General features: G+C 46.3%; 1 protein-coding gene across 1 annotated transcript in view; it reads right to left on the bottom strand.

Moving 5' to 3' along the window:
* Nucleotides 1-19,168, bottom strand: part of GALNT2 (polypeptide N-acetylgalactosaminyltransferase 2) — a 483,612-nt gene that overhangs the window by 254,646 nt on the left and 209,798 nt on the right.

Genomic DNA, 19,168 nt, shown 5'->3' with positions numbered 1-19,168 from the left:
CAGCAAACTTGCTTCCTGAAAGGGCTCAAACCAAATACAAGAACACTCAACCTACACCACAAGAGGCCAAGTAGACCCGGAAACATTCTGGCAACTGATCTACAATAACGAATGGACACCACAAACTGATTTGATATATTATCTCCTAGAGTGGGACAAAAGATGCAGAAGCATATTAGACGAAATAGCACCACTACAAACAAGAACCTCACGTAGACATAACTCAATACTGTGGTACAACGAAGAACTGAAAAAACTAAAAACACAAACTAGAAAGCTTGAACGAGCATGGAAAAAAATAAAAGATGAGCACACAACGCATGGAAACAGACACAAAGAAAATACAAATATGCAATAAGACAAACCAAAAGGACATACTACAAAACCAAAATAGGGGCAGGCTACAAAGACACAAAGAAACTATATCAACTCGTGAACAAACTACTAGACACCACACTGGTCATCACAACCAACACAGACACCCCATCAGCCGACATACTTGCTAAATACTTCAAAGAAAAAATTGTAAACCTACGCAACACGTTACCTCAGAACACCACCGACTTCGAAAAATTCATTGAGTGTCTAGACCCAATCCTCGGTGAATACCCAGCAAACAGAATCTGGACAAATTTCGCTCCCCTTACTGCGGAAACAATCACCCAAGCGGTCAACAAGTCCGCCAGAACTCACTGTAAATTGGACGCCTGCTCCAATTACCTAATAAAATCCGCTCCTCAACGTTTCATGACAGACCTCACATCCCACCTCAACTACATGCTCCAACATGGACTCTTCCCCAAGGAAAATGGCAACATCCTATTCACCCCGATACCGAAAGATACAAAGAAAAAAATGAGCGAAATCACCAACTACCGCCCAGTCGCATCTATCCCACTGGTAGTCAAACTGACAGAAAGCATGGTAACCAAACAACTCACATAAGTACATAAGTAGTGCCATACTGGGAAAGACCAAAGGTCCATCTAGCCCAGCATCCTGTCACCGACAGTGGCCAATCCAGGTCAAGGGCACCTGGCACGCTCCCCAAACGTAAAAACATTCCAGACAAGTTATACCTAAAAATGCGGAATTTTTCCAAGTCCATTTAATAGCGGCCTATGGACTTGTCCTTTAGGAATCTATCTAACCCCTTTTTAAACTCCGTCAAGCTAACCGCCCGTACCACGTTCTCCGGCAACGAATTCCAGAGTCTAATTACACGTTGGGTGAAGAAAACTTTTCTCCGATTCGTTTTAAATTTACCACACTGTAGCTTCAACTCATGCCCTCTAGTCCTAGTATTTTTGGATAGCGTGAACAGTCGCTTCACATCCACCCGATCCATTCCACTCATTATTTTATACACTTCTATCATATCTCCCCTCAGCCGTCTCTTCTCCAAGCTGAAAAGCCCTAGCCTTCTCAGCCTCTCTTCATAGGAAAGTCGTCCCATCCCCACTATCATTTTCGTCGCCCTTCGCTGTACCTTTTCCAATTCTACTATATCTTTTTGAGATACGGAGACCAGTACTGAACACAATACTCCAGGTGCGGTCGCACCATGGAGCGATACAACGGCATTATAACATCTGCACACCTGGACTCCATACCCTTCCTAATAACACCCAACATTCTATTCGCTTTCCTAGCCGCAGCAGCACACTGAGCAGAAGGTTTCAGCGTATCATCGACGACGACACCCAGATCCCTTTCTTGATCCGTAACTCCTAACGCGGAACCTTGCAAGACGTAGCTATAATTCGGGTTCCTCTTACCCACATGCATCACTTTGCACTTGTCAACATTGAACTTCATCTGCCACTTGCACGCCCATTCTCCCAGTCTCGCAAGGTCCTCCTGTAATCGTTCACATTCCTCCTGCGACTTGACGACCCTGAATAATTTTGTGTCATCGGCGAATTTAATTACCTCACTAGTTATTCCCATCTCTAGGTCATTTATAAATACATTAAAAAGCAACGGACCCAGCACAGACCCCTGCGGGACCCCACTAACTACCCTCCTCCACTGAGAATACTGGCCACGCAATCCTACTCTCTGCTTCCTATCTTTCAACCAGTTCTTAATCCATAATAATACCCTACCTCCGATTCCATGACTCTGCAATTTCTTCAGGAGTCTTTCGTGCGGCACTTTGTCAAACGCCTTCTGAAAATCCAGATATACAATATCAACCGGCTCCCCATTGTCCACATGTTTGCTTACCCCCTCAAAAAAATGCATTAGATTGGTGAGGCAAGACTTCCCTTCACTAAATCCGTGCTGACTTTGTCTCATCAGTCCATGTTTTTGTATATGCTCTGCAATTTTATTCTTAATAATAGCCTCCACCATCTTGCCCGGCACCGACGTCAGACTCACCGGTCTATAATTTCCCGGATCTCCTCTGGAACCCTTCTTAAAAATCGGAGTAACATTGGCTACCCTCCAGTCTTCCGGTACTACACTCGATTTAGGGACAGATTGCATATTTCTAACAGTAGCTCCGCAAGTTCATTTTTAGTTCTATTAATACTCTGGGATGAATACCATCAGGTCCCGGTGATTTACTACTCTTCAGCTTGCTGAACTGACCCATTACATCCTCCAAGGTTACAGAGAATTTGTTTAGTTTCTCCGACTCCCCCGCTTCAAATATTCTTTCCGGCACCGGTGTCCCCCCCAAATCCTCCTCGGTGAAGACCGAAGCAAAGAATTCATTTAATTTCTCCGCTACGGCTTTGTCCTCCTTGATCGCCCCTTTAACACCATTTTCGTCCAGCGGCCCAACCGACTCTTTGGCCGGTTTCCTGCTTTTAATGTATCTAAAAAAATTTTTACTATGTATTTTTGCTTCCAACGCTAATTTCTTCTCAAAGTCCTTTTTTGCCCTCCTTATCTCCGCTTTGCATTTGGCTTGGCATTCCTTATGATCTATCCTGTTACTTTCAGTTGGTTCTCTTCTCCACTTTCTGAAGGATTGTTTTTTTGGCTCTAATGATTTCCTTTATCTTACTGTTTAGCCACGCCGGCTGACGTTTAGTCTTTTTTCCCTTTTTTCTAATACGTGGAATATATTGTCCTGAACCTCCAGGATGGTGTTTTTAAACAGCATCCACGCCTGATGCAAGTTTTTTACTCTGCGAGCTGCTCCTTTCAGTCTTTTTTTCACCATTTTTCTCATTTTGTCGTAATCACCTTTTCTATAGTTAAACGCTAGCGTACTTGATTTCCTAGTTTCACTTCCTTCAATGCCAATATCAAAACCGATCATATTATGATCACTGTTATCAAGCGGCCCTCGTATCGTTACCCCCTGCACTAGATCATGAGCACCACTAAGGACTAAGTCTAGTATTTTTCCTTCTCTTGTCGGCTCCTGAACTAGCTGTTCCATGAAGCTGTCCTTGATTTCATCAAGAAATCTTATGTCCCTTGCGTGTACAGATGTTACATTAACCCAGTCTATATGCGGGTAATTGAAATCCCCCATTATTATTGTGTTGCCCAGTTTGTTTGCGTCCCTGATTTCCTTTAACATTTCCGCATCCGTCTGTTCGTCCTGGCCAGGCGGACGGTAGTACACTCCTATCACTATCCTTTTCCCCTTTGCACATGGAATTTCAATCCACAGTGATTCCAAGGAGTGTTTTGTTTCCTGCAGAATTTTCAATCTATTTGATTCAAGGCTCTCGTTAATATACAATGCTACCCCTCCACCAATCCGATTCACCCTATCACTACGATATAATTTGTACCCCGGTATGACAGTGTCCCACTGGTTATCCTCCTTCCACCAGGTCTCAGAGATTACTTAAACAAATTCTCTATACTACACGAATCACAATTAGGATTTCGCTCCAACCACAGCACCGAAACAGTACTAGTAACTCTCCTAACCAAATTCAAACAAGAAATTGCAAAAGGCAAAAGCATGTAAGCCACATTGAGCCTGCAAATTGGTGGGAAAATGTGGGATACAAATGCTACAAATAAATAAATAAATAAAATAAAATAAATAAATAAACCACAAAATACTACTATACATCCTAGAATACTTTGGGATTGGCGGAAATGTACTAAGATGGATTAAGGGTTTCTTAACCACTAGAACATATCTGGAAATCAGACTGTGGAGTACCCCAAGGATCACCACTATCGCCGATCCTCTTCAACCTAATGATGACCCCACTAGCCAAATCCCTAGCCAACCAAGGCCTTAACCCGTACATCTACGCAGACAATGTCACAATATACATCCCTTACAAACATAATCTAACAGAAATCACCAATGAAATCAAACTCAGCCTGAAAATCATGAAGTCATGGGCGGATGCATTCCAACTAAAACACACTGTCTCATCCTCTCATCCCAATACAACATGAACAAACCCACCTATATAAACATCCCAGACTACACCCTTCCTGTTTCAGACAGCCTGAAAATTCTCGGAGTTATAATCGATCGAAACCTCACGCTAGAAAGCCAAGGGAAATCTACAACAAAGAAAATGTTCCACTCAATGTGGAAACTCAAAAGAATAAAACCTTTCTTCCCAAGGGAAATATTCCGCAACTTGGTACAATCAATGGTACGCGGGATGCAAAGAACTAATCATAAAGAAACTCCAAACAGCTCAAAACACCGCAGCCAGGCTTATATTCGGAAAAACGTATTGCGTTCAAAATCTGCACTTTGGTTCATAAAATCATCTATGGCGATTCCCCAGGATACATGACAGACCTCACTGACTTACCATCCAGCAACACAAGATCAACACGCACATAACTAAATCTCCACCACCCAAGTTGCAAAGGTCTCAAATACAAATCAACCTATGCATCCAGCTTCTCCTATATAAGCACGCAACTATGGAACGCTCTACCAAACGCCATGAAAACAACGCAAGACCTATTAAACTTCCGGAAGTCACTGAAAACTTACCTGTTCAAAAAGGCATACCCGAATGATCCAACTTAAATGCCTAAACCCTGCAACACAACGAATATAACACTCGAAATAAACATAACATAACTCTTCTCCTTTCCTATTTCATAATGTGTCTGTCACACATGATCTTTAGCATATCACTATGTATTTGTCATACCAGAACTGGCGATCGCCAGCACGGTACTATGTAAGCCACATTGAGCCTGCAAATAGATGGTAAAATGTGGGATACAAATGCAATAAATAAAATAAATAAATGGAGATAGTCTTGAGTAGGCATAGTCCTCTCGGAGTGAGTTCCAGAGTGTGAGGGCAACTCGTGGGGAAGGCTCACTGGCGGGTGTCACGTTGGCAAGGGCTTAGAGGTCTCAAAGGTGTATGAAGAATTAGCCTACTCTTTAAGGTACTTAAGCCTATTTCCTCTGAGGGCCTTGAAGATCAGAGAGATTTTTAAATAACAGTTGGTAATTAATGGATATTTATTTATAAATGGTAATATTCGCTTATAGTTAAAGTAACCCTAAAGCAGATTACAGTGAAACTATTATATAAGTATATATATATTTACTGCCCACAAGCTCCAGGTGATTAAACAAACACATACTGGATAGCATATATTACATTAACAGACACATTAAAATCAGTATGCCTCCTAAAATAACCAGGTTTTACATGCTTTCCAAAAAGCCACATAACTAAACCAGGAACAGAGCTACTTTGCTGGAGAACTCCATAATAGTGGAGCTAACTGGAAAAGGCCCTCTTCAACTCACCCACATCTGGTGTTTCCAACAACATAACCTACAATGACTGAAACAAACACATACTGGCTCATATCAAATCAATTTCATTTGAAGTAAGTCTGCAGAATCTAAAAATAACCTTTTATAAACTAATGCCAGCACTTTAAGCTTAATCTGATTCTCTACCGGGAGCCAATGCAGAGTTGGCAGAAATAGGTCACATAGTTTAAGCCCCTGAAGAATTCTAGCTGCCGTATTCTGGACATGCTGCAAGTTTGCTGTTTCTTAAACAGTTCCATAAACAAACTTAATACAACTTATCACAAATTCATGCATGGCTATTATTAAACACGCCTGAGACAAGTATGTCCGCAAATTATTGACTGCACAGATGAAAGAAGGCAGACTTAATATGGGTCTACACAGAGAATTCTAAGCCCAGAGTTGTTTTTACTTCTGAGCAAGTAGGACACTTACTCCTGTGATTGACACAACAAACATCTTCCCTCTCTCAATTCTTCCCCCACCCACCAGGTCTATCTTAAAGGTGGTCTTCTATTGGTCCCCAGATGCAGCACATACATTGCCTGTGGCCTGATCCAAAGCTTTCCCTCTGGCCTATCTTGCCCCCTCAGACATCATTTCCTGTTTCCGCAAGGGTAGGACAGACCAGGGAAAAACCTTCAGAGCAGGCTGCAGGCAGTGTAAATACACCACTACCACCACTGCTGGGGACCAATAGAAGACTAATTTTGAGGTACACAACCAGGGAGGGGGGGGGGGATGAAACTTAGGTGGGGTGAGGGGAGTGATATGCCAGAGGAGGGGAAGGAAGGAGAGAGAGATTTGCTGGACAACTGGAGGAAGTGGGGGGCAATGTTGGACCCAGAGGTACAGGGGAAGGAGGGAAGGATGGAGGGGAGAAAGAAAATGAATATGGGTGGAGGGGAGAGATATGGTAAGATGTTGGTCCCTGGGGGAGGGGGGGGGAAGAGATAATTGACCTGGTGAAAAAAGAGAGTTGGGAGGGGGAAAGATGTTGGATCGGGGGGGGGGGGGTAGGAAGGAAGGCGCTTATCAGTACTTTAAATTGTGCAATTAATCGTGATTAAAATTTTTAAACAAAATGCAGCCCTACTTTCGATCAATACAGAGTCAATGTTAAACATGATAAGACCCAGGGCAGAACTTTTTATCTCCTGCATCTCAAGCAGGTTTGGGTCCTCCTGTGGCATGGCCCAGGACAGTCTGCAGCCCCCTAATGCTGGCCCTGAATCAATATGAAAACAAAGCCAAAATAAAACACATTGGTAGAATTTAACCTGAAGCAAAACATTTTATTGGACAGAGCAACAGGTAGTGATCTCAAGTTGATATATTTATCTGGTTCCCAGCTGTTGTGTTTGAGAAATGGACAAATAAAAGTATAGACATCCTGTGAACCTTGTCCTGCTCCTCACTCTAATTCTGTTCAAAGTTAAAGAATACTATTATAAACACAACAGATGTGCATTCATTAACATGACCTTGGTTCATTAACGTGCTTTAAAATTTAGTGCATGCAAAATAGATTTATGTGCATTAAGCTACAATTTGCTCATGTTGGAGAGTTTTAATGCACACTAAAAGCAAAAGGGCTGATATTCAGCAAGAGATAACTGAGTAGAAGAGGCTCCTGCCCAGTTATCTCCTGCTGACTGGGTGATCCCGGGATTTTTAGTGGTACATAATGGGATAGTGCCACTGAAAATCCGGGGAGACTTTTGCTGAGGTGGTGTGGTAGCAGTCAGGGCAGAGCTGGGAGTTACCAAGGCACTGCCAACATATAGCAGCAGTACAGGGTATGATACATACCTGTAGCAGGTGTTCTCCGAGGACAGCAGGCTGATTGTTCTCACGACTGGGGTGACGTCCGCGGCAGCCCCCACCAACCGGAAAGAAGCTTCGCGGGGACGGTCGGCACGCAGGGCACGCCCACCGCGCATGCGCGGGCCGTCTTCCCCGCCCGTGCGCGACCGCTCCCGCCAGTTGAATGACTAGCAAAAGATGAAACACGCAACTCCAAAGGGGAGGAGGGAGGGTAGGTGAGAACAATCAGCCTGCTGTCCTCGGAGAACACCTGCTACAGGTATGTATCATACCCTTTCTCTGAGGACAAGCAGGCTGCTTGTTCTCACGACTGGGGTATCCCTAGCTCTCAGGCTCACTCAAAACAAGAACCCAGGTCAATGGAACCTCGCAACGGCGAGGAAACAACAGAAATTGACCTACGAAGAACAACTAACTGAGAGTGCAGCCTGACCAGAATAAATTCGGGTCCTGGAGGGTGGAGTTGGATTTACACCCCAAACAGATTCTGCAGCACCGACTGCCCGAACCGACTGTCGCGTCGGGTATCCTGCTGGAGGCAGTAAATGTGATGTGAATGTGTGGACAGATGACCACGTCGCAGCCTTGCAAATCTCTTCAATAGTGGCTGACTTCAAGTGGGCCACTGACGCTGCCATGGCTCTAACACTATGAGCCGTGACATGACCCTCAAGAGTCAGCCCAGCCTGGGCGTAAGTGAAGGAAATGCAATCTGCTAGCCAATTAGAGATGGTGCGTTTCCCGACAGCGACCCCTAGCCTGTTAGGGTCGAAAGAAATAAACAATTGGGCGGACTGTCTGTTGGGCTGTGTCCGCTCCAAGTAGAAGGCCAATGCTCTCTTGCAGTCCAATGTGTGCAACTGACGTTCAGCAGGGCGGGTATGCGGCCTCGGGAAGAAAGTTGGCAAGACAATTGACTGGTTAAGATGGAACTCCGACACCACCTTCGGCAGGAACTTTGGGTGGGTGCGGAGCACTACTCTGTTGTGATGAAATTTGGTATATGGAGCATGAGCTACTAGGGCTTGAAGCTCACTGACCCTACGAGCTGAAGTAACTGCCACCAAGAAAATGACCTTCCAGGTCAAGTACTTCAGATGGCAGGTATTCAGTGGCTCAAAAGGAGGTTTCATCAGCTGGGTGAGGACGACGTTGAGATCCCATGACACAGTAGGAGGCTTGATAGGGGGCTTTGACAAAAGCAAGCCTCTCATGATCGAACGACTAAAGGCTCTCCAGAGATGGCTTTACCTTCCACACGATAATGGTAAGCACTAATCGCACTAAGGTGATTCCTTACTGAGTTGGTCTTGAGGCCAGACTCTGATAAGTGCAGAAGGTATTCAAGCAGGTTCTGTGCAGGGCAAGAACGAGGTTCTAGGGCCTTGCTCTCACACCAAACGACAAACCTCCTCCACTTGAAAAAGTAACTCTTTTTAGTGGAATCCTTCCTAGAGGCAAGCAAGACCCGGGAGACACCCTCAGACAGACCCAACGCAGCGAAGTCTACGCCCTCAACATCCAGGCCGTGAGAGCCAGGGATTGAAGGTTGGGGTGCAGCAACGCTCCGTCGTTCTGCGAAATGAGAGTCGGAAAACACTCCAATCTCCACGGTTCTTCTGAGGACAACTCCAGAAGAAGAGGGAACCAGATCTGATGGGGCCAAAAGGGCGCTATCAGAATCATGGTGCCGCGGTCTTGCTTGAGCTTCAGTAAGGTCTTCCCCACCAAAGGTATGGGAGGATAAGCATACAGGAGGCCGGTCCCCCAATGAAGGAGAAAGGCATCTGACGCTAGCCTGCCGTGTGTCTGAAGTCTGGAACAGAACAGAGGCAGCTTGGTGGTTGGTCTGAGAGGCGAAAAGATCCACCGAGGGGGTGACCCACTCTCGGAAGATCTTGCGTACCACTCTGGAATGGAGCGACCACTCGTGCGGTTGCATGACTCTGCTCAGTCTGTCGGCCAGACTGTTGTTTACGCCTGCCAGGTATGTGGCTTGGAGGCGCATGCCGAACCGGCACGCCCAACGCCACATCCCGACGGCTTCCTGACACAGGGGGCGAGATCCGGTGCCCCCCTGCTTGTTGACGTAATACATTGCAACCTGATTGTCTGTCCGAATTTGGATAATTTGGTAGGACAGTCGATCTCTGAAAGCCTTCAGTGCGTTCCAGATCGCTCGGAGCTCCAGGAGGTTGATCTGTAGATCCTTTTCCTGGAGGGACCACAGACCCTGGGTGTGAAGCCCATCGACGTGAGCTCCCCACCCCAGGCGAGATGCATCCGTCGTCAGCACTTTCGAGGGCTGCGGAATTTGGAATGGACGTCCCAGGGTCAAATTGGTCCGGATGGTCCACCAGAGCAGTGAAGTGCGGCATCTGGTGGAGAGGCGGATGACATCTTCTAGATTCCCGGTGGCTTGGAACCACTGGGAAGCTAGGGTCCATTGAGCAGATCTCATGTGAAGACAAGCCATGGGAGTCACATGAACTGTGGAGGCCATATGACCCAGAAGTCTCAACATCTGCCGAGCTGTGACCTGCTGAGACGCTCTGGTCTGCGAAGCCAGGGCCAGGAGATTGGTGGCCCGCGCTTCGGGAAGGTAGGCCTGAGCCATCTGGGTATTCAGCAGCGCTCCTATGAATTCCAGAGACTGGGATGGCTGGAGATGGGACTTTGGGTAATTTATCACAAACCCCAGCAGCTCCAGAAGTTGAATAGTGCACTGTATGGACCGGAGGGCTCCTGCCTCCGAGGTGTTCTTGACCAGCCAATCGTCGAGATATGGGAACACGTGCACTCCCAGCTTGCGTAGGTAGGCCGCTACCACCACGAGGCACTTGGTAAACACTCGTGGGGCAGAGGCGAGCCCAAAGGGCAGCACACAATACTGAAAGTGCCGTGCGCCCAGGCGGAATCTGAGATACTGTCTGTGAGCTGGCAGTATCGGTATGTGAGTATATGCGTCCTTTAAATCCAGGGAACATAGCCAATCGTTTTTCTGAATCATTGGCAGAAGGGTGCCCAAGGAAAGCATCCTGAACTTTTCTTTGACCAGGAATTTGTTCAGGCCTCTCAGGTCTAGGATGGGACGCATCCCCCCTGTTTTCTTTTCCACAAGGAAGTACCTGGAATAGAATCCCTGCCCTTCCCTGCCCGGGTGGTACGGGCTTCGACCGCATTGGCGCTGAGAAGGGTGGAGAGTTCCTCTGCAAGTACCTGCTTGTGATGGGAGCTGAAAGACTGAGCTCCCGGGGGACAATTTGGAGGCAGGGAGGCCAAATTCAGGGCGTATCCGCACCGCACTATTTGGAGAACCCACTGGTCGGAGGTTATGAGAGGCCACCTTTGGTGAAAGAATTTTAACCTCCCTCCGACCGGCAGATCGTCCGGTACGGACACTTGTAGGGCGGCTAGTTCCCGTGGATCCAGTCAAAAGCCCGTCCCCGGCTTTTGCTGTGGAGGCGCAGGGGGCTGCTTAGGCGCACGCTGTTGACGAGAACGAGCGCGCTGGGGCTGTCCCTGTGCCTGACGAGGCCTTCGGGCCGGCTGGTTGTACCTACGCTTCGCAAAAGAATAGGGTGCAGCCTGCCGGGCCCGGGAAAAACGTCCACCTGTGGAGGTGGATGCTGAAGGCGCCCGGTGGGAGAGCTTGTCGAGAGCGGTTTCCCGCTGATGCAGTTGGTCCACCATCTGCTCGACCTTCTCACCGAAAATGTTATCCCCCCGGCAAGGGACGTCAGCCAGTCTCTGCTGGGTGCGGTTGTCCAGGTCAGAGGCACGCAGCCATGAGAGCCTGCGCATCACTATACCTTGGGCCGCAGCACGAGATGCCACGTCACAGGTGTCAAAAATACCCCTGGACAGGAACTTTCTGCATGCCTTCAGCTGCCTGACCACCTCCTGATAAGGCCTGGACTGCTCCCGGCGGGAGCTTCTCGACCAGGTCCGCCAGTTGGTTGCACATAGGTCCGCATGTGAATGCTCATATAGAGCAGGTATGACTGGATGCGGGTCACGAGCATGGAGGATTGGTAGGCCTTCCTCCCAAACGAGTCCAGAGTGCGAGACTCCCGCCCCGGGGGCGCCGAGGCGGTATCCCTCGAACTCCGTGCCCTCTTGAGAGCAGAATCCACGACCGCTGAGTCATGGGGCAATTGGGGGCCGCATGAGCTCTGGGTCAGAGTGGATCCTGTACTGGGACTCTGCTTTCTTGGAAGGTGGGGTTAGTTAATGGTCGCACCCAGTTCCGGAGCAGCGTCTCCTTCAGGACATTGTGCAGCGGTACCGGGGAGGACTCTCTAGGTGGTGATGGATAGTCGAGGACCTCGAGCATCTCGGCCCTCGGCTCTTCCACAGAGACCACGGGGAAGGGAATGCTGATAGACATATCCCGCACAAAAGGAGGCAAAGGAGAGACTCTCAGGAGGTGAGAGCTTCCTCTCCGGTGAAGGCGTGGGGTCCGAGGGAAGGCCCGTAGACTCCTCTGAGGAGAAATATCTAGGGTCCTCCTCTTCCCCCCACGAGTCCTCATCCTCGGTATCGGACATTAGCTCATTAGCTGAGTCCTGTACCGGGCCCGGCTCGACGTCGAGGCACCGAGGTCTCGGTGTCGTCGAGCGGTGTGGACTCCCGCGCCGGCGGGGGACGAGCTCCCTCCATCGATGGGGACTCCACCTGCGTGGCGGGTCGAGACCGGCACCGCAAGCGGCGGCGGTGTCGACAGCCCCAGGCGCCGGGCTAGAGCTCGCCGGCGCCACAGTCATCGGCGCCGGGGTGCCACAGCCTGGCGCATCAGCCCTTCCAGGATCCCGGAAGGATGGCTCTGAGGCACTCGTCCAGGCCCGCTGCCGGGAAAGGGCGGTGGGGCCGGTAAGGGTGTCGGTGCCGGAAGCTGCTGGGGGCCAGGAGACGGCACCGAGGTGCCGGAACCCCGACGCGTCGGTACCCGTCCACAACCGACGGAGACCTCTCCTCACGACGATGACGCTTCGGCGGCGTCTCCTCTCCGACATCGGGATGCACCGAAGGCGACCGGTGACGACGCTTCTTGTCTTTCTTCCGATGCACGTCACCGGCGCCGGAGGGCATGGAGGAGGAGGAGGTCGATCCCCCTCGGTCTCGAGGTACCGGGTCAGACAGGGTTCGGTCCCGCGGCCCACGAGCTGAGGGCGTGACCGGGGCCGACTGCCCACGCGGCCTCTCACCCCCACTCTCACCGGAAGACCGGCGGGCCGACGGGACCTGTTCTCCTGGGGTCGCTGCATCGGCGCCAATGTCTCGGGCATCGATACCGGTACCGAAGGGCCGGGCGTCGATACCGATGCCTTCGAGGTCGACGTCGAGGGGCCGGCGCAAGTTCCAAAAAGACGGTCCCGCAGAACTTGCCTCGCAACCTGGGTCCGTTTCCGGAGACCGAGACACAAAGAACACGACTTGAGATTGTGCTCCGGCCCGAGGCACTGGAGGCACCAAGCGTGGGTGTCGGTCTGCGAGATCGGCCGGCCGCAGCGACCACACTTTTTAAATCCACTCGGGTCCTTCGAGGACATCGACGGAAAAATCGCGTCGGCGAAGTCAAAGTCGTCAATGGTGGCTAAAATCACACCACGAAAAACAAACGACCGAGCGGCCACTAGGCTGCAATGTGGCGTCCCCGCTGGAAGCGAGGGAAAAAAGGGAGCGCGTGTCCCACACACGCAGGTTTCTTTTTTTTTTTTTTTTTTTTTTTTTTAAAAGGAAAACCGGGCGGTAACTAAAACCGATAAACAAAGTTAGAAAAAAACACGATCAGCGTATACGCGATCGAACGATCCGGCGGCTGAACAGAGAGAGCGCAAAACACGACTCTCTCCAGGCGCGGAAAAAAAGGAACTGGCGGGAGCGGTCGCGCACGGGCAGGAAGACGGCCGCGCATGTGCGGTGGGCGTGCCCTGCGTGCCGACCGTCCCGCGAAGCTTCTTTCCGGTTTGGTGGGGGCTGCCGCGGACGTCACCCCAGTCGTGAGAACAAGCAGCCTGCTTGTCCTCGGAGAAACAGATAATGACTGAGTTAACTTGGGACAGCAAGAAGGCTGTCCTATCTTAACCAGGTGGCTATCCTTTTGAATATCAGTACTTCCCGGTTAACCGAGTGCCAGCGCTCAATATTCAGGCACAATTCAGCCAGCAGCAGCAGCCAGCTTTTAAGAACACACACTACTACTAGCTGAATATTATCCCCAAAAGCTGGGCTATGTTTTTATTTAGGTTTCCGCAGCTACTGTCATAATCGTTGCAGTTGTCTGGGTCTTGTTGCGTTTGGAGTAAGTGGAACCGATGTTTCAGCCATCATTCTATGGCTTTCTTCAGGGTATGCTGTGAGGTCTGCAGTTTATCTTTATATAGTAGGTTTTCACATCTGACTGGCTGGGGTTTGAGGTGGGTAGTTTCCTCAGGAAGTAAGGGAATTTTGGCGGGAAAGTCCATTAGTCACAAATTTGAATTTTGGAGGGAAAGTTTGTTAGTCGCAATTTTAAATTCTGATGGGAACGAGGCTGGAAATTAATTGGGACAAATCAAACAAAGACAAATTGCAGACCTCAAAGCATACCCTGAAGCCACAGCATGATGGCTGAAACGTCAGTTCCACTTACTCAAACGCGGCAAGACCCAGACAATTGCAACAATCATTACCCCCCAAAGTTATTGAAATGAATGTAAGAAGACAATACATAAAGATGGGGGTGGGGGGGGAAATCCAAACAAATCAAAACAAAACTGAAAATGTTTGGCCTTTGCATCTCTAATGAACATACTTCACAAGTCAACCTGTCCCAACAGTTTCAATATCTCATTTACACATAGCAGTCTACAGATAGTTGATGTGAGGCTATCTATATATGTGCACTCCTTCCAGAAAAATGATTCCCACATTTTATTACTTTTCTACTAACAATCATTTCTACTACTAATCATTTCTATAGCACTACTAGATGTAGGCAGTGCTGTACACATTATATGCAGGTACTTTCTCTGTCCCTAGAGGGCTCACAATCTAAGGTTTCTTTTATTTTTTTTTTTGTACCTGGGGCAATGGAGGGTTAAGTGACTTGCCCAAGATCACAAGGAGCTGCAGTGGGAATTTAACCCAGGTCACCAGGATCAAAACCCGCTACACTAATCATTAGGCTACTCCTCCACTCCCACTCCACTTTTCTGTCCTTTTTGATCTCATATGCTGCTTATTGTAGGTCCCCTCTAAGAAAAATGTAAACATTACTCACCAGGAATTGCAGAACGTTATCTCCCAGCCCAAAAAAGAAAGGGAAAGCACTGCATTATGTGCTCACCCACTCATCTAGTTCTATAATAGAGACAATTTCTCCCACAAAAGTTAAAATATGCAAAGTTGTGGGCATACTTTTTCTCTTTGAAAATTATTTAAAATCTACAGGTTAAAAAATATCTGTAGACTTGACAATAGTTAGCTTTTTGTTTTTTTTAAGTAGCTCCTCTACCTGGCTTTCTCTCAGCACTATCTTCATTTTCAGAAGGAGAGGGTAAGGATAAGAGAGATTTTAATCTAGTTTTCAATCCAGGGACTTTTCTACTCAGTTCAAGGTGATCAGCCCCTTGTTGAGGCATCTTCAATGAGGGTATCTTCTCAAATGTTGTCCTTTGTTAAATTACCTTCAGCTTTACAAGTTACCTATCCTGCTCAGTTGCCTCATGTTTTATTTATTTGTATTTGGCTCACACCTTCAGTAGTAACTCAAATTGAGTTACATTCAGTTACACTGGGTATTTCCCTGTCCCTGGAGGGCTCACAATCTAATTTTGTACCTGGAGCAATGGAAGGTTAAGTGACTTGCCCAAGATCACAAGTGGGATTTGAACTGGGCACCTCTGGATGTCAAGACTGGTGCTCTAACTACTAGGCTACTAGTTTAAGACTGAAAGATGCTGAGAACAGCTATGTGGAGAGTGATGAGGATAAAGCAAACATGCTAAACAAATACTTCTCTTCAAACAAAGCTATGGGGACAGATAGGATACATCTCAGAATACTGAGGGAGCTCACAGAAATCCTGGTGGAACCTCTCAAGGATTTAATAGATCTTTAGAAAAGGTTCTGCAAAAAGGGATAATCAGGACATTACCTTGAAGGATTTATGGGATTCAAATCAGCGCGTGGAGGGGATGGTACAAGCTATTTTATTTCTCAAAATGTGACTTTTTCCCAAAGAGGTGGTGGAGAAATTAACTAGTGTGAACTCTAATATAGATATATTGGATAAACGTTTAACAGCCATAGAAACGCAGCTGACTAACTCTACAGGCTACTTCTGCCTCTGGTATTAAAGTCTCTCATAATATTCACTTAAAGTTAGAAATGATGGAAAATGTTATAGTAGAGTGAGAAACCTGTGTATCCTGAATTTTCCTTGTAAGTTTGTTATCCTCTAAGATTTTGCTCAGGAAATACCTAAAAGATTTTAGGTTTAGCTACAGCTGATAATATATTGATTTCTAATACTATTTTCCAGGAAAACGTAAGACTACACAGGACGCTTTATTTCTACAAGATCTACTTTGCTGGTAACCTTTAGCAGTGAAAAAGATAAGTCCCTGATTATGAAACAATATTTTCATAAAAAAAGATCAATTTTTTGTGCCAAAATTTATATTTTCCAGATGTTTACAGGGCAACTCAACTTAGATGTAAAGCTCTTTTAGCTTTTAAATCTAGGGTGCTAGCCCTAAGGACCTCCTTTTTTCTGAATTATCCTTGCAAGCATTTGCTTACTTTTACGGCAAAGAATATTTTTTTTTGGGGGGGGGGGATCCTCTACAACTGGAGCAATTTCTTAAAGGGCACGAGAAATAATGTCTAAGATTTGGAAAGTAACTGCTATATAGCTATAGCTATGTAGTATTAATTGGGTTAGGACCTAATTATTTTCTTTCTAGTTTATTCCCTTTTCTTTTTTTTTTTTGTAACTGCTTCTTTTCTTGACGAGGGCATGATGGGAATGTTTAGAAAAATTGTTTCCTGGTCGTTTTTTTCTCGGTTTCTACTACACCATTCTTGTAGTTTTTTTGTACATCAGTTATGTACACTTTAGAAAATCAAATAAAGGAAAAAATGTGTATTAGTGGTGTTAGTATGCACTAACGCACTTTAGTAAATCTTGCCCTTGAATCGGTCCCATAACTTGGTCAGATCATGCACCCACATGGTTGGGTTGTCTCACTGTACTCTATGAGGTCTCATGCACTGTATCAGAAAAAAATGAATATTAGGTAATTCCCTATTAAAAGAAAATGAGCCTAGCAAGAACTGCACACTGCTTATGTGAACATTTTAAGCTAAATGAGAACGTTGGGGTGCCAAGAAATATCTTGTGCGACATGGGGAAGGCTGTTAGAGCACTAAAAATCAGAGCAAATAAAACTAGAAATAAGAAGGAAAATAACAGATGTGAAAAGATTAGATGCATGGAATGCACAAACATCTTCCCTTTGAACATAAGAAAAACTGTAGCACAAAAACCCTTGCTGACGCCACTATTGACCAAAAGAGAAAATTTGCCATAAGAAAAAAAAAATCATTACAAAAAGTCACAAACAAGGAAAAAAACAGAAAATCATTATCTCAAAGGCTAAAATCAATACCATAAAACATATGCAGAGAGCAGTCACAGACTAAAATCCAATGATCCCAAACAGATGTCAGGCTTTTGCCTCTTACCAGAAAATATATCCACTGAAATCTGGTGAATCAACAGACAAGGCAAAACAAACACAGTGGGGCTGACCAAGACAATTTTATGATACAGCAACACTTTATCCTTAATTGCAACTTGCTTATCAGGACATTACTTAGCGTCTCCTAGTATTTCCAACCTCTTCTCTACTAATACATCTTTCTATTTTAAGACATTAATCTGTGTAGCAGATTTCTGAATTTGTCCAGACAAAACCACACACCTGAGTTAGGGAGGTTTCCAGTTTCACCAGGGCATCCCAGAGACTGTCTGAAGTGGTAACTGCAGGTTTATCAAGCAAGTGAGCTGAACATTACAGCCCCCCCCAACCCACTCAGCACACATCCAGTCCGACTCATCAGCCTCCTGAACAACCATCTTCCGATGTTGTTTGTATCGGCAGTTCTTCAGGACATACAGGCACTACACTGGAGTTTCAGCCAACACCTCAGTAGAAGAGTACTTCCAAGCTGACAGTAACATCAGCCTCAAGTGGGAAGGGCACGACTCCTCCTAGCACTTCCTCTTGCAGTGTAGCTTGAGCCCTGGAGGCCATCACTGGAACAGTGAAGCGATCTATCAGACCAGTCACTGGTACAGCAGTCTACACAGAAAGATGAGACTTGCCTTTTCTTTCCCGCATCAATAAATATTCAGGAAGCAGTTCTTTAACCCTAGAACGCATGCTTACATTTTTGCTATTATCTGCAAAATTACTTTAGTTAGAATTTTGAAACTCAAGGTATTACTTAAGTATGTCATTGTTGATAATATCCAGTTGTTCATATAATTTTTTTTCATAGGCATTATGGTGTAACAATGCTTGTTTGGTGAAAACTACATCTGTATACGAATTGGGGGCCTTTTAGGCCCCCGCTGTTTTTATCATGTTCTCAGAAGTGTTTGTGTCTCAAGTTACTTTATTTGTACTCAGTAATGCTGGTGGAGGGGCCAGGGTGTGGATAATAACATGTGAGGATGTCATGTGATTTTTGGAGGGAGTGATAAGGCCATGACATCACCTCAGGTCCTCTGAACACTGAGGACAGTATACACTGTGAGCTAATTGCTGAAGGACCTGTGATAAGATAAGCTGTTGAGAGGAAATCTGTTCATTTTCTAACATCTAGTCAGCAATGGCACAGTCTTCCTCCAAGTGTCTGACTGACCAAGAGATTGAAGCGATTATGTTTCAAAGCGATGATGAAAGTGAACTATCTTTGTCTGATGAAGAATATCTGCCACCAGCTAATCAAACATCCTCATCCAGTGATTCTTCTGATGATGAAGAAGTGAATCTAGTGGATCCTCAAGAAGTGATAAGTAGAACATCCAAACGAATGTTTTTTGGGACAGTAATCCTACATTAGTCGGACGTACTCCAATACACAATATTGTGAGACAGGCTCAAGGAGCTGTGGGAAGTCCCAGTTACTTTACCCCTAAAGATGTATTCTGTACTTATTTTTCTGACAATATTGCAGAAGAGGTCCTATTATGTTCAAACCTAGAAGGAAGACGTATCGCTTCAGCAAAAAATAAGTCCTGGAAAAATATCTCAAAAGAGGAACTTTATGCATATATTGGACTTTTCCTGCTGGCAGGGAGTCAAAAATCGTATGATGTCCCAATACGAGAATTATTTCTGGACCCACTTTCTGATCCACACTATAAGGCGACAATGTCAGTGGGCAGATATAAGGAAATTAGAAGGATCATTCGCTTTGATGATAAGCGAACTCGTGCAGCGAGGTTTGAAACAGACAAATTAGCCCCTATCAGTTATATCTGGAACATATTTATCAAAAATTGCACAAAACTTTACAATCCTAGTACTAATGTTACTGTAGATGA

Source organism: Microcaecilia unicolor, chromosome 3 (genome assembly GCF_901765095.1).
Source record: "Microcaecilia unicolor chromosome 3, aMicUni1.1, whole genome shotgun sequence".
NCBI lineage: Eukaryota > Metazoa > Chordata > Amphibia > Gymnophiona > Siphonopidae > Microcaecilia > Microcaecilia unicolor.
The sequence above is the reverse complement of the archived record's forward strand: the minus strand, read 5'-3'. Positions and strand labels throughout refer to the sequence as shown.